Source organism: Pelophylax lessonae (assembly GCF_965119305.1).
Source record: "Pelophylax lessonae genome assembly, chromosome: 6".
NCBI lineage: Eukaryota > Metazoa > Chordata > Amphibia > Anura > Ranidae > Pelophylax > Pelophylax lessonae.
In genome coordinates, this window is record NC_138773.1 from 76,749,438 (window position 1) to 76,761,376 (window position 11,939).

Here is an 11,939-nt window from a genome sequence, read left to right on the forward strand (position 1 = left end):
CATATATATATATTTGCATACGAAGGTGCGCAACTGGTTCCCATTGCAACTCCACAGGTTTGTACATAGTATGTACCGTTAAATGAGAAGGTGTTATGATTTAGTATAAAATCCAGCATTGTGAGAATAAAGTTATTGAATTTTTTGTCATGTTTGCTGTGTTGACTTAATGTTTTTTCTACTGCTTTGAGCCTTTTGGAGTGTGGAATGTTGTTGTAGAGAGACTCTACGTCGATGGTCATGAGAATTGCGTCTTTGGGTATGGTTAGTCCTTCCAAAATCTGTAATAAATTAACTGTATCTTTCGTGTGAGAGGCCAGCTGGGTAACATGAGGTCTGAGATAATTGTCAATGACTTGACTAATTTTTTCGGTGAGGTTGCCGTTTCCTGAGATTATAGGTCGTCCGGGGGGGTCTGTTGGGTTCTTGTGCACTTTGGGTAGTGCATAAAAAGTGGGGGTTCTGGGATGTTTCGTTTTTATAAACTCCCAGAGGTTTTGTGATATCGTATTTTCTTGGAATGCTTGATCCACCAATTTGTAGAATTTTTGATTGTATGATTGGATCATCAATGGGTAGATAGGTTTATAGCATTTTTTGTTTGAGGATTTTTTGACAGATTTGTTTATAGTGTTCCACATCTAGGACTACCACGTTGCCCCCTTTATCTGATGGTTTAATAACAATTGTGTCGTTCTCACTTAGTTCTTTTAGAGCTTTCTTGTGCTCTTTGCTCAGGTTCGTGGGTTGGGTTTTCTTTTTTATCGATTCGATCTCTTTTTGATTCATCTCTCATATTATTATTACCATTGATATCCCAAACTCTATGTATGTATTTATTGGAATTGCTGTTTAACATGTAATTAACACTATAATTTACTATACATATGCATGTACTCTATGTTTATAAACAAATTCCTACTCTGAACATTATCATATATAATTCCCTTAAACCTGCCTGGAAACCATAATCCTTGTTCCTTTAAAAATCCACACCCGGCACAGGGGTCCCTGGCTTTTTACAAATCCAGGGACTAAACGAGCAGATGGTAGGAAAAGATCAATCCCTAGGATCCATAGCAGGATCTCTGCTCTTAAAATGTGTCGGCGGCCGCTGAATACATAATCCCCCTGAGCTAACAAGCTGCGCGCGCACCGCACGCAGCACCCGGAAGTCAGCCAGTTACGTCATGCACTCTATTGCGCATGCGCGGGCATTATATAAAGGCCGGGAATTGCAATAGGGCGCCACTTCCCTCTAGCCGAGGGAACGATAGGACGCCAGGACGCTTCCGCTCTGCTAAACTACTAACCCTGGAAGAACACAGGAACTACCACAAAAACTGTAAGTAAACCACAATGCTGAATATGCATTGATGGTTTCCTTCTAAGTCACTATTGAAAAGTAAAAGCACCATATACCTTCCTTATTACTCAATAGGAGATATTCATGTGAACACCACCCGGTGGCCGGAAGAAACATTACACCCAGATTGCCTCAATACAATGTAAGTTATGACCAGGTTCTCTATATATTATATAAGAGAAAAATTATCTTCCTTAAATGGATTTCCCTTTCTGTCCTAATAGAATAATAGGACCAGGATGGAAGATTACCTCACCGCCTGTACTTTCTAGCAATTTATCAGCTGTAAGTACCCTCAACCTGGAATTTCTTACAATCCACACTAGGGCTGTGCATCTTCACTTACCTCACGATTCGATGCGATTACGATTATTAGGGTCGCGATTCGATACGATTCGATTCCGCGATGCATCACGATTACTGCCCAATGCCCATGCCCAGCCCACTGCCCAATGGTTTTCAAAACTTTATCAAAAAAAACAAACAATCAAGCAGTCACAAATAAAAGAATCCTTTTTATTTTCATTTGCTTCAAAGGACACTTTCCTGGACCCTGTCATGGCCTGCAAGCCCTGCATACTTTAGTGCACTTGCACTGCAAACATATAGGAAGGTCTGAAAATGCAAACAGCATAGCAGAGACAGACAACAACACTAGTATTTTACTAGAAGTAACAGTAAAATTAGTAAAAAACTGTAGTAGTGCAGTTTACTGCTTCATAAAAGAAAATATTAATATAAGCCAGGCCTACCACCATTTAAAGTACAACTAAAGGCCAAACTTTTTGGATTTTGGATAAAGTTTGTCCTATAGTTGTACTTTAAGGCAAGCCAAGATAGAAGAAGCCAGCCAGCCAGCCAAGCTAATATTCTTGTGAAAATGGTCATCATAAATTCCCACAAAACATTATATATAAATCCTTTTATGTGAATATGCATTGCAATAATTTCCAGGTGTGCCATAACCTGTCCTCTACAAAACAGAGCACTTCCTGACTAGTAGCAAACATCAAGGGTGAACCTGGCAATAGTGCACTGCTGCATAACTTCCATGTTCACCGTGATGTTTGTTTTCCTCTGCAACTGCCAGTCAACTCAAGTGAGTTGATGGATTGGCTGCTAGAGGCGAGTTACAAATATAAGCTTTAAGCTTATCAATTCACTTAAGTCACTTTTATGTCCCCCCACAGGTGAGCTGACTGCAGCTTGACACACTGACAGAGACCTGGGTGGATGTCCCACACCTTCCCCAATCCCCCAAAGCACTGACAAACACTGAGAGTGAGTGAGTCCCCCCCCCCTTGCCCAGACCCCCACACTGACAGAGACCTGGATGTCCCCCACACCTTCCCCAATCCCCCACAGCACGGACAAACACTGAGTGAGTCCCCCCCTTGCCCAGACCCCCATAGCTGACTGACACTGACAGAGACCCCCAGGCCCCCACTGACACTGACTGACCCCCCTGGCTGCCAGACTGCACCAGCAGAACAGTACCCCCGGGCCCCGACCGACCGTCCCCTGTCCCAGGCCCCCCCCCATCACAGACATCCCCCAGAGATACAGACGAGAGACCCCCATGAATGATTACACAATTATTTGTTCGGACATACCTGCTGTGTGACTGTGTGGGTTGTTGTGCACTGCATTGCAGAGGAGGACAGGTGCTGTGCTGCTCTCTGGGCTCTGTGGCGGGTGGCTGGCGTCACTGGCAGTGGCGTGGCGGCTGGGCCTCCAGGGCCTGTCGGCTACGGTGAGGTGAGGTGAGGCTGGCGGCGCTGGCTGGCTGCGATGGGGACGCACTTGGGGCTCCTCGCTCCTGTGTGTGGACTAACTGGACTGGCGGCTTCTGGCTTGGATGGCTGGCTGGCTTCTAGGCCGCAGGTGGGACGCCGATACACGCGGGGGATGTCTTGCTGCGCCTCGGCCCGGGTCAAAAAGGCGGAAGGGGAGGGGCGGAGCCTTTTTATTAAGCTCCCGCCACTAACCCACCAATCAGCTGCCGATCCTGCGATCTTGTGATTTTTTATTTTTTTTTCCCTTGCGCGATAGGGCGTGGCCGCGGCTGATGACGTCATTTCGTATAATCGATTATGCCGGCAGCCCGCATCGATGCAGAATCGCGAAGGGTCGAATCGCGATGCATCGATCTTTCGATTATATTCCCCAGCCCTAATCCACACACACATATATACCATACCAATCATTTTATCTATAATTTATACTTTAGAGACCAGTGCCCACCTCCAATTTCTGTGTGGAAAAACAAGGACCAAGGATAAAGTTTTTTATGGCAGTAATTTTTCCCCCAAAGTACGTATTGCATTTTATTGGCTACCAATGAAAGTTCTCCATTGGCAGCACAATATTCTAACTATATACTTGCAGATACGGTGATAAATTTCCTTGATAAAGGCGCAAGCCGAAACGCGTAGGAACTAAGGATATCTCCCCCTACAGACTCCACGCCATGCAAGCGTGAAGATAATAGGGGGGAATACCAATTGTCACCTATCACACATGTCACTGTCTTTTTCTTACTTCTCACCAATCACCAATGGGTCTCTAACCCTCACTTTATGTGATATTGTACATATGTGATTATTACTTTTCATTTCTTTATTTATTTTTTGAATAAAACCCTTTTTTTGACTAAACCTGACTCTATACTAGCCCATAAAGTCCCAAACCACTGGCTTGAGGTACCAAAACTACCTATATCAATTTTTCAGGGATGAAGGCTAAAACCTACTAACAGGGTCTTGGGAACCAAACCCATTAGCAAATGCACAATAAGAATTTCAAATGTCTTGAGGTTATGTCCATTGAAACTATCCCAAAGGGCACATTAACAGATAATGAATGTTATTCCCTTTTGTGCAAAAGAGAGGTATTTTGGATTTACAAATTCAATTCCTTGGCGCCCAACGGCTTGAACGAGGAGTTGGAAATTAATAGTGTTGTTTGACATCCAATGCCGACCTGGTTCATATACCCGAAACATGGGATTAGTGACATGGTATACTTCCCTCTTTTTTATCGATTCTTTGTTATTTATATATTTACACCCTTTTAATTATTTATATACATCTATACGTAAATGGATTTTATATGGGTCTTATATTATTATTGATATTTTTTATAGTTTTTAGACAATGGTTTTAAGTCGATCATATTGATAATTATATTAGGGGATACCTATAGGTTTATGTAGTATTAAGTATAGTATGCATAGATATTCATTATGTATAGTCCTTCTTACTAGTATTACTATTATATTTTTTTACTACTATTTTTCTAACCATATTTTTGGATTTTTAATATATATATATTTATAAGAGTTTTTATCAATTGTCTAGTTTTCCCATCATTATGTATCAATACGATCATGTTTACAATTCTGTGTCTCAACATCTTAATATTGTTCATTAATTTTTGCAGTTATTTACGGTGTACATTGCAATCCCCATATCCCCAGGGGTGCTTTGGGATTCCCGCATCATTTCCTGGTTCTTTACTCTTTGTTTCCTCCCCTAATTTTTCTTTCTGTTTGTGATTGGCCGTTCGGTCTAAGTCCGCCCATGATTCTGGCTTTATATTCCTTCTGGTTGCCAGTTGCCGCAACTTAAAGCGCATGCGCGCAAAACATGGAGTTGCGGCAACCAGAAAGTTTGCGAGTCATTGTCTATAGCCAGCCCAGCATCCTATCGAGCTCCAGGCCGTCACTTCCGGTGACGTTACTCGTGGGTCACTTCCGGTTACTGCGGAGGATCCTGCGGCGGAGGATCCTGCGACGGAGGACAACTCGGCTCTGGGTCTTTGTAGCGGCCGCACACAGCACCCGCTCAGCCGGTTATCACCGCGGTGACACATTGGGCCTTACAGGATTGCTTCTCTCCATTTGGCACCACCTGATGTTACGGGATCTCCCTTCCTTTCACCACCAGGGACTCCCACAGCACCCTAAGGAGATTCGGAGGTTCCAGGACTGGTTTGGCAGACTTTTTAATTTTTATGTTCATTTTATCTTTATCACATGATTTCATTAAATTTTTATGGTCATCCAGAGACATTCTCCAGTCCTTTATCCATATAGCTATTTCCTATATATATACCAAAGAGCGCCATCCTTCTTTTTTAGTAGTACCCAGGAGATGAATACTTCTACAAAGCCAAATTTCTCTAATACCGCCCATAAATAGGCCCAATCGATGCTGACAAAGGTCTTTGTAGCGTCCAAAGACAGCATCGCCCTACGGCCCAAATTGGCAGCTTGTGATTGCAAATTAAGAAATCGCCTTCCCAGATTAATGGCCATGGATTGATTTGGCATGAAGCCAGCTTGATCGGAATGCACAATAGATGTATTGACGCCATTGCTAAGGGTCAGTACCTTCGCTAGGAGTTTAATGTCACTGTGATAGCGAGATTGATATAGAAGAGTCCAGATCAACCAGATCTTTACCTGGTTTCAAAAGAAGGACAAGGGCAAGGCTTGCTTCTCTAGTGAGGAATTAAATACCAATAATAATAAGTATCAAGGCATATTGTTTGTACAGTTCCATGGGGAGACCGTCTTCCCTGATTGCTTTACAATTCGGGAAGGAACTGACTGCCTCCTGGAGTTCCACAATGGTAAGTTAGGCATCTAATCTAAATCTGAAGGACAGAGACATGAAAAGGAAATTTGGTGCAAATAGCTTTCAAGATTTTAAGGGGAATAGAATGTATTAGGGAGGCATACGTTTTCATAGAATTTTCCCAGTTTACGCATTACTAATTATGGGAAATGTACTTAAGAGACAAGCTTGGGATCTAAGGGCTCCTATGGCAGGCAATCGTTAATGAGAATTAATTTATGCCAATAGGTGGCCAGTTTTCTCCCCTTCTTCAAAAAAATATTTTCTTCTCTGCCGAGGTGGAGAGCCAATGCTCCTAGGCCGACTGCCAGTCCTCCTTAGTAGAGAGATTAGCAATGTATTGTTGCTCTAATTGTTAAACTTGAGATTCTACCTGATCCCATAGGTCAGATGAAGCTCTCTTAACCTTATTGATTGCAGCTATTAAAAGCCCCCTCAAATAGGCCTTAAATGTCTCCCATTTTATGAGTGAAGAACCAGATGGATCTGGATGTGTAAAAAACTCAGCCATGCCTTGTACCATTTCCCCATGTGATGTAAAGAGATGTAGCCAAAAGGCGTTGAATTTCCATGGCGCATTAGAAAGTGTAGTGGGTGGAGACATAGGAAGCCTCACGGCCATGGGTGGGAAAGACCTAAGACACTGCGAGGCCTGTAATCAACCTCCGATACATAAAGTAGCATGCCTGAGTTACCCACAGAGAGATAAATTCTAGACAGAGTACCTTGAGACTGACAAACATGAGAATTGCTTAGTCAGCGGATTCTGAAACCTCCAGACATCCATCCAGTCCACCTCTAGTATTAACTGTGCCAGGGGCATACCCCTCGAATGGGCAGAACCTGGTGGAACTGGATGCCTGCCAAGAGAAGGGTTCAAGTAACAGTAGAAATCTCCAATTAGTAGCGGGAAGTCTGACTTCCCATCAAAATAAAAAATTAGAAGCTTGAGCACCACTTTAGTAAAAGGTGGGGGAATACACAGTGGGGAAAATAAGTGTTTGATCCCTGCAGATTTTGTAAATTTGACCACTTACAAAGAAATAAAGGGTCTATCATTTTTATCATAGGTGTATTTTAAATGATAGAGAATTTTAACCAAAAATCCAGAAAAAACACATTACAAATGTTATAAATTGAGTTGCAGTTTAGTGAGTAAAATACTGTAAGTATCTGATCTCCAAGCAAAACATGACTTAGTACTTGGTGGAGAAACCCTTGTTGGCAAGCGCAGAGGCAAGACGTTTCTTGTAGTTGGTTACCAAGTTTGCACACATATTAAGCGGGATTTTGATCCACTTTACTTTACAGATGTTCTCTAAATCGTTAAGGTTTTTTGGCTGTTGCTTGGCAACTCGAAGTTTCAGCTCCCTCCATAAATTTTCTGTTGGATTAAGGTCCGGAGACTGGTTAGGCCACTCGATGACCTTAATGTGCTTCTTCTGTTTATGGGTATGGCGGTATGTTTTGGGTCATTGTCATGCTGGCCGGCATGGCATGGCCGGCCTGGGAATAAAATTCAGCCCTGGATATCATTTCATACCAGCCCCATAGCATTATAGGCATGTGACAGTATCAGATTTCCATGCTGCGATTAATTGATTAAGGTTTTGCCACGGTACATGGTATTATCACGGTATTCAATTATATGAGAAATAAAGGTTAAAAATATAAACCAACTTCAGTGTTGTCCTTTTAATAACAACTTTAACTATTTTAAATAATTTAAGAGTACCTCAAACATTAAAATACAAATACATGTAAAGAAAACAACACACAGTAATGATGTATAAAGTTAGCAGTTGTATCAAACTGTTTGTTTTAAACTGTTGTAAAGTGCTTTTAAATATATTTAAAAGTAAAAGAACTATAAATTGTCAACAGTAAACATTTTCAACCGATTCCTGATATTTTCTGGGTATTTCTTCTGTGCTTTCATGTTTTAGTCCTTCAGATTAAAGTGCAAAAATGTGAGCATGTTCACTTTTTCTGGCTTGAGCTTTGCACGGTGAGGTGAGAGGATGTGTCCACTGGCACTAAATACCCTCTCTGAAGGAAAACTTGTTGCGGGTATGCAGAGAAACTTCTGAGCAATGGTAGCTAGATGTGGTAGCTCTTCAGCATGCAGACTCCACCACTGCAATGGATCTGCCTCTGATTCTATTACTGGCACAGAAAGATACAATTTTACCTCTGCTTCAATCTTTGACTTCAGGGTGCTGCTGCCTTCATCCTCTTCTGCCCTCTGTTGCCTTGTGGAGGTGATTTTGTTGAAGAGGGTGGCCAAGCTTTGGCGCTGTTTTTCAGAGGTGGGCAACGGGGAGGTTGTTCTGGTTTGCTCTGTCTTGGCAGCTCCCTCACCCAGTGTTGTCATTGTCAAATGTCATCTCAAAATGTCAAATGTGGATCAAGAAAGCCTATCAAGTCCACCACCTTCTTTGCATAATCAAATTACCTGGACTCGAGATCTGTCTTCATTAACATCTTGAGGTCTTTGGTAAGGGCACCGTCTTCATTTTTCACATCAAGAATGTCTGAAATGATGAGACATAACACCGGCTTCAGGGCTGACAGGCTTACTCTGCTCTCTGAAACCAAAGCATCAGTAAAAGCACTGAGTGGATCAAGGATTTTTAAAAACTTGCTCAATGACTGCGATATCTGCATCCTTTGGTATCAAATGCCACACCCTCTCTCAGTTGCCAATACAGCACAGACTGCCTGCTGCTGTTCAATAAACCTGTGCAGAGTCGACCCCCATCGAGTGACTACATCATGGATGAGCGACCTCTGAGGGATGTTTAAGGCATCTTGTTTATTTCAGAGCTCACTTCTTCTCTTCCAGCTTCTTGAAAATCCCTGCACCAAATGTCAACAAGCTCGGATTGCTGTGTCTGCCCACTGATTTTTCAGAGCTTTAAAAAAAGGCAAGATTCAAGTTGTGGCCAAAACATCCAAACCACCAGGGGAAGGTGGTGTCACTCTCAAAGGCCTTTTTCATATTTGTGGCATTATCAGTTGTAACATTGACAAAACGCTCTTTGTTGATGCCCCACTCTTGCAACTTGTTATCAAAAAACTCTCTGATATTGTCAGCCGTGTGGCCTTCTGGAAATAATGGAATTTTTGTAAAATCCTACCGTAAAATTCCTTTCTCTGAGTCCTCCGACAGTCGCCGCCCACTCATACAGTCTTCACCAATAGGGTATTGACTTCCTCTCCTTAGGAGTAGCTAGGCAAAAGACTTGTTAAAACAAAAGCATTTACAAAGACACACCCATGGGAGCTGTCCCACTGGTCCAATACCCCCCCTGCAATAGCCATCCCAACTCAGTTTGGTAGCAAGCAGTTAAGTGTATAAGAATCCCAAAAGAGGGGCGGGGGCGACGACTGTCGGAGGACTCAGAGAAAGGAATTTTACGGCAAGATTTAACAAAAATTGAGTTTTCTCTTATGTCCTCCGACAGTTGCCGCCCACTCATACAGTCTTCACCAATGGGGATGTCCCAAAGCAGTGTAGACATGAGGGGTGGGAAACGCAACCATCAGAAAAGGCAACGCAGTACCCATATCAGAGAAAGGAACCTTACATGAACAGCAAGGGAACCTTCTGGGCAACAAAAAAGGTCAACAGGAGCAACAACCCAGGAAAGCAAAAAACCAAGGGGGTAAACAACCCCAACAGCCAGGGACCCACACAAAACCTGGGTCCCCTACGGTACTGCCGAACAGAGAACTTTGCTGCCAAAGGAGGCATCAGCTGATGCCAGGAGATCAATTTTGTAGAATTTTGAAAAAAGTGTGCACTGACGACCAAGTCGCAGCCTTGCACACCTGGGCCACCGAAGCCTGATGCCGGAGGGCACAGGACGTACTCACCGACCTGGTAGATTGCGCCTTGACAGGGAAGGGTGGTACCCGTTCCCTCAACGAATAGGCCTGAACAATTGTCTGTCTGATCCATTTTGAAATGGTCGCCGCAGACGCAGCCATACCCTTTCGAGGTCCCTCAGGAAGGACAAAGAGAATTCCGATTTTCGAAAGGATTCAGTCGACGACAGGTAAACCCTGATTGCCCTGACAACATCCAAAGAATGCAAGGCAACCTCTTTAGTATGCTTAGGATTCGCACAGAGCGAAGGTAAGACAATGTCCTCATTAAGGTGAAAATCCGAGACCACCTTTGGAAGAAAGGACGGGTTAGGTCGCAAGACCACCTTATCCCTATGAACCACCAGGTAAGGGGAGCGGCAAGACAATGCTGCCAACTCCGACACTCTGCGAGCAGAAGAGATCGCTACCAGAAAGGCAACCTTTTTAGATAGCAGAGGTAGCGAAATTTCCCTGATGTTTTCAAACGGGGAACGTTGTAACACGGACAGAACCAAGTTCAAGTCCCATGGAGGTAAGGGATCCCTTCTAGGAGGGGCCAAGTGACGCACACCTTGAATGAAGGTGCGAATCAAAGAATTAGACGCCACAGGGCGCTGAAAAAGAACAGCCAGAGCAGAAACCTGGCCCTTAATCGTGGCCAACGCAAGGCGCTGGTCCACACCAGACTGAAGGAAAGCCAACACTCTCGCCACCGAGTATGAACGAGGAGAGAAACCCTTGGACTCACACCAGGCAAAATAAGCTTTCCATGTTCGGTAGTAGATCCTACCAGATGAGGCTTTTCTAGCCTTGATTAAAGTAGGAATGACCTCTGAGGAGAGACCCCTGTCTCTCAGGACCTGGCTTTCAATAGCCATGCCGTTAAAGCCAGCGACTGTAAAGCAGGATGGAAGATCGTCCCTGAGACAGCAGATCTTCCCGCATTGGCAGCCGCCATGGAGGCTCGACAGCTAGGTGAACGATGTCTGCGTACCAGGACCGGCGTGGCCAGTCCGGCGCCACCAGAATCACCAGTGTTGGTTCCGAGGCCAACCTGCGAAGGAACCTGGACAGCAACTGAATCGGAGGAAAGGCATAGATCAGATAATACTGATGCCAAGGCACTACCAATACATCCGAGGCGTCTGCCAGAGGATCGCGCGTTCTTGCCACGAACCTTTCCACCTTGTGGTTTAGCCGAGACGCGAACAGATCAACATCCGGGGATCCCCACTTTGCACACAGCATTTGAAATACCTCCGGGTGCAGGGACCATTCCCCCTGGTCCAGGGTCTGGTCGGCTCAGATAATCTGCCTGCCAATTCTCCACACCCGGAATGTGAACTGCCGATATCGCCGGGACATGAGCCTCGGCCCAAGACAGAATACTGGTCACGTCCTGGGCCGCCCGGGCACTCCTGGAGCCCCCTTGGTGATTGATATAAGCCACCGCCGTAGCATTGTCCGTCTGCACCCGTACAGGACGGCCCCGAAGACGATCCGACCAATGGAGCAGGCACAGCCTGATCGCTCTCAATTCCAATATGTTTATCGGAAGGAAGGATTCCTCCTCCGACCAAGTGCCCTGGGCAGATAGGTTGCCCAGGACTCCACCCCAGCCCGACAGGCTGGTATCCGTGGTAATCACCGTCCATAGCAACGGCCGGAAGGATTTCCCTTCCGATACATCCGGGGACTGAAGCCACCACAAGAGATCCATTCTGGTTTGACGACTCAGAGACACTCTCACATCCAAAGACTGAGGTAGTCTGTCCCATCTGGCCAGAATCTCCGCTTGGAGAGACCGCGTGTGAAACTGTGCTAATGGTATCGCCTCAAAGGTCGACACCATCAACCCCAGGGACCGCATGCAGGTCCTGAGTGACGAGGATTCGTTGTCCCTGAGGGACCTGACCTCGGACTGCAGGGTCCGGAGCTTGTCCTCCGGTAAGAACACCTTTGCTTGAGCAGAGTCCAGAACCATTCCCAAATACGGGAGACGAACCGAATGAGACAGGGTCGACTTCTGAACGTTGATGGTCCAACCGAACACCTGGAGC